The sequence below is a fragment of the Clupea harengus genome, chromosome 1 (genome assembly GCF_900700415.2).
Source record: "Clupea harengus chromosome 1, Ch_v2.0.2, whole genome shotgun sequence".
NCBI lineage: Eukaryota > Metazoa > Chordata > Actinopteri > Clupeiformes > Clupeidae > Clupea > Clupea harengus.
In genome coordinates this window covers 17,125,967-17,130,966 of record NC_045152.1, presented here as the reverse complement: position 1 = coordinate 17,130,966, position 5,000 = coordinate 17,125,967, and the positions used below count along the sequence as shown (strand labels likewise).

The window sequence follows — 5,000 nt, the reverse complement described above, 5'->3', positions numbered from 1 at the left end:
CCTCAGCTTCAACTCAGCCGCGTCCTCCATTTGCTGCCACTATTCTGGTTTCCACCAGAGATTTAAACATGGATGTCATGTCTGAGGAAGAGAAGGAGAAGGAATGAGAGACGGAGAGGGAGAGACAGAAAGAGAGGAGGAGGAGGAGGAGGAGGTGAAGAGGGAAGGTGAGAGGAGGAGAGAGAGAAGGAGAAGAGAAAGAAAGAGAGGTGTACCCACTACCCAAACTAGTATGATACACAGATATACCCAAACTCTCTCTCTCTCTCTCTCCCTTTCGCTCCCTGTCTCCCCCCCATCACATGTCCTCTGTGTGTGTGTGTGTGTGTGTGTGTGTGTGTGTGTTTGTGTGTTTGGTAGAATAATTGTGTTTATTGTTCTGGGGGTCCGCAGTGCTGTTCTGCTGTGATATGGCAACAGCTGCCAGCCTGCCATTGTAAGTGTGTGTGTGTGACTGTGTGACTGTGTGTGTGTATAACTGTATAATGTATAATAGTGTTTATTATTCTTGGTTTCATCTGTGTTGTTCTAATGCGATATGGGAACAGCTGCCGGCCTGCCCGTGTGTGTGTGTGTGTGTGTGTGTGTGTGTGTGTGTGTGTGTGTGTGTGTGTGTGTGTGTTTATTATCAGAATCAGATTTATTGACAAAGTATGTTAAACACACACAAGGAATGTTGGTGATGTCAAGCAGTACAGACAGTCCAGGTCACCAATCCATAAAGGGCAAACAACAGTGTGCATCACGTGTGTTGGTGTACGTGTGTGTGTGTGTATGGTGTGTGTGTGTGTTGAAATGATGACACACAGTAGGGTGGTTCTCTGTGGTTGTAGGTGGTTTATGATGTGAATGGATAGTGTTGATGTGTCTGTGTCAAGGTTGGAAATTAGAGAGGGAATTGGATTTGGAAAATGGATGAATTAATATAGTGTTATCCCAGGTAGGGGTGTGTGTGTGTGTGTGTGTGTGTGTGTGTGTGTGTGTCCAGGTTATCCCGGGTAGGGGTGTCACGATACCAAACATTCAGTAGTCGGTGCCAATACCAGTAAAGTAACACGATTCTCGATGCCAATTTCGATACCACGGTAAAAAAAAAAGGATTGTCTAAGATTCCATGTACTTGAACTTGAAACATGAACTTCTTTATTAAAATATTTGAAAAATAGCAAAGACATCCAAAACATGTGCAATAGAGCATAGCACAACATAATAAAGTGCAATTAATGGTCATAGTGCAACAACTAGTCCCCAGACTGAGACACATCTTAAAGGACGTATTAAATACAAAATAAATGTTCAGTGTGGTCGCGGCGAAATTCCAGCTGTCACTCGCACATCGTCTTTTAGGTTACATTGAGTCTATGGCATGGTAAAAAATAAATAAATTGGGTAATCGTGTTTTGTCAAACCAATTGCATATTCATTTGTAACTATATTAAACTAGGACATTCAGTGAATTTCGCTAGTTTTGACATGATACTTGCAAGATACATGATCTCTTTCTCTCTCTCTCTCTCTCTCTCTCTCTCTCTCTCTCCTTCTAACCAAGGTAGGCTATAGGCTAACGTTAAAACTACAGCATAGCTAACCTAAACTACGTACATAACATAAGCCATTGTAACACACGTGCCCACCATCTCAAACATCATGTAACGTGTATTTCAGTATGACAGATTAAAAAACTGAAAAAGTGCATTCTTTGAATCAGAACTAGCCCTTGATTTCTTTAAACAAATCCGGATGACGGCCTTTCAGGTGCTTTGCTAAATTGGAAGTATTACCTCCCTTGGTCTGAAGAACACGGTAGCATCGTTTGCATAATGGCCTCTGCGGATTAATGATAACGCCACGGTCATCTGCTTCAAACGCAAAGTACTTCCATACACCACTCTTTTTGCCTTTTTTTAATCAACAAGTCGAGGTGGGGCGATCGCTGCAGCCGCAGTTGCCATCTTGGTTTTCTGAATGTAAACGTCGACTGGAACACTCTGAAGCGTATACTGCCCCCATCAGTTCCAGAAGAAATGCGCAGCACCGATGCTAACAGCTGGCTTGTTTTGTTATTTTAGCATCGAAAGGTTTCGTAAGTATCGGTTCTCGTGACATCCCTAATCCCGGGAGAGAGTAGGGGTGTGTGTGTGTGTGTGTGTGTGTGTGTGTGTCCAGGCAGGTTATGGTGTGTGCAGGGAGAGTGTAGGAGTGTGTGTGTGTGTGTGTGTGTGTGTGTGTGTGTGTGTGTGTGTGTGTGAGTGGATTTATGATGCGTAGTGACAGTATAATCATTGTCTTGACCCCGGTTGACCTCTGTGGATTGGCTCACTTTGTTTCTGTTAGAGTACAAGGAGAAGAGAAGGACACCTACCTCCTCCTCATCTCTCTATCCCTCCATCTCTCTTCCTCCCTCTCATCTCTCTATCCCTCCATCTCTCTACCTCCCTCTCTCATCTGTCTCTCATCTCTCCATCTCTCTACCTCCCTCTCATCTCTCTATCCCTCCATCTCTCTACCTCTCTAACCCTCCATCTCTCTATCCCTCCCTCTCATCTGTCTCTCATCTCTCCATCTCTCTACCTCCCTCTCATCTCTCTATCCCTCCACCTCTCTAACCCTCCATCTCTCTACCTCCCTCTCATCTGTCTCTCTCTCTCTCTCTCTCTCTCTCTCTCTCTCTCTCTCTCTCTCTCTCTCTCATCTGTCTCTCCCTCTCTCTCTCATGTCTCTACCTCTCTATCCATCCATCTCTCCCTCCCTCTCTCATCTGTCTCTACCTCTCTCTCCCTCCATCTCTCTCTCTCTCTCTCTCTCTCATCTGTCTGTTGTGTGAGTGTGAGTGTGTGTGGTTCTGTCCCTGCGGTTGCTGGAGGTGTTGCAGGAAGAGGTGTGGATGACTCGTGACCTCAGCTTGTCTGCAGAGAGGCTCTGGAGGTCCAGTCTGCACAGGGATGAAGAAGTGGTTCAGGGTGTACGCGGGAAGAACATTTCCACGATAACGGAAAACAGACGGAATTCGTAGAATGTACCCTTTGAAAGTGAATTGCAGCTTTCAGACGGAAACATCTGTGCATCAAAATTTTGTGCATCAAAATCGCCCAAATTCCCCTGTATTTTGTCCTGCAAGGCTGTATTTCTTTCTTATAAACACAACAACGATCGCAATGATGAACAAGCATTAATTAGAAAACAAAAGACACTGAGAAAATGTCACGTCCGTGCTGAACTCCGCTCCGGCCACGCCCCCCGATTCAACGGTTGACAGTCTTCTGTTCTGTTGATGGCTGGCAAACAACAACCTTAGAAGGTTTGGTCACTTGTGGCACATATCATTCACTCATGTTAAGCCATCAATCTACCTCTGGGTGAACAAAATGAGCCGAAACGGAATAAAACGGATTTAAACTAAAAGGTGAAAAGGAAAACTATTTTTTTTTTTTTACCGGGGGGGGGGGGGGGGGGGGTACACGTAGCTGGAGATTAAATGTCTGAAGGGGTACGGGACTGTAAAAAGTTTGGGAACCACTGGTGTCGTGTCCTTTGAGGAGAGGAGAGGAAGATGGGGATGGTGTCGTGTCCTTTGAGGAGAGGAGAGGAAGATGGGTATATGTGTGTGAAAAGGAGTTTGAGGATTTCAGGGTTGCTGGCTTGAGACCAATGGGGGTGTCGGTGAGAACACACGTGTCCAGTCAGGATTCACAGTTCAATTTGTTTATTGGAGTTTCCGTTGAGGACATGAGTAGGACTGTGTGTGTGTGTGTGTGTGTGTGTGTGTGTGTGTGTGTGTGTGTGTCTGTGTTAGGAAGGTGTGTGTGATGGGAAGGCGTGTGTGTGAGGAAGGCGTGGGTGTGATAGGAAGGCGTGTGTGTGGTTTATGTTTCAGATAACACACACAGGAGGAGCGCATGCAGCAGCATTCAAGTTCTCTGAGTGAAAGGAAGGGGCTGTGAGCACAGGTGTAGCTTATAAGGTTGGTGGCAGGGTGGCAGGTGATCAGGGCTAATTGGAGCTGAGTGAAACAGAAGGAGGAAATGAACAGGCTGGGAAAGGGCCATGGCCGTGAGTCTGTGAGGGAAGCAGGGAAAGTGAAAATCTGTGTTTTTTTTGGAGAGAATTGCTGAATAAATGCATCGTGTTTTCAAACTCGAAAGTGATCGTTTGAATAATCGTGATTTCAATATTGACCAAAATAATCGTGATTATGATTTTTTCCATAATCGAGCAGCCCTAGTGTCTGTGTGTGTGTGTGTGTGTGTGTGTGTGTGTGTGTTATTGGCGCTATATAACTGAACTCAATCGGTCACTGCAGGGCTTTTGCCCCCTGATGCTGTGTTTGTGTCCATGACGTGTTTGCCATGGCAACCATCCTAATTATTCTGAAGCCAAAGGTGTTTCCAGAGCCTCATGGGCTGATGAATAAGCAGCGATGTGTGTGTGTGTGTGTGTGTGTGTGCATTTTACAACGCGTGTGTGTGTGTGTCTGTGTGTGATACAAATCTGTTTTGTTCTTTCTTTACCAGTGGAGATTGTTTGTGTGTGTGTGTGATTAAAATCTGGGTTAATCTGTCTTTACCAGTGGAGATTGCGTGTGTGTGTGTGTGTGTGTGTGTGTGTGTGTGTGTGTGTCAGTGTGAGGAGGGAGTTTGATCTTTTACCTGCGGTCTCACCACTGTTGTGTTGTTAAAAGAGTGTGTGGGTGTGATGTGATCTGTGCTGTGTGAGTGTGTGAGATGTGATCTGTGCTGCTGTGTGTGTGATGTGATGTGTGTGATGTGATCTGTGTGTGTGTGTGTGATGTAATGCTGTGTGTGTGTGTGATGCTGTGTGTGCGATGTGATCTGTGTGTGTGTGTGCAGGTGATGTGATCTGTGATGTGTGTGTGTCTGTGTGTGTGTGTGAGAGTGTGTGATGTGATCTGTGATGTGTGTGTGTCTGTGTGTGTGTGTGAGAGTGTGTGATGTGATCTGTGTGTGTGTGTGCAGGTGATGTGCTCTGTGATGTGTGTGTGT

General features: G+C 45.5%; 1 protein-coding gene across 1 annotated transcript in view; it reads left to right on the top strand.

Moving 5' to 3' along the window:
• LOC105891748 (zinc transporter ZIP11) overlaps positions 1-5,000 on the top strand; it is a 39,436-nt gene that overhangs the window by 2,404 nt on the left and 32,032 nt on the right. The gene's annotated exons all lie outside the window — the stretch shown is intronic.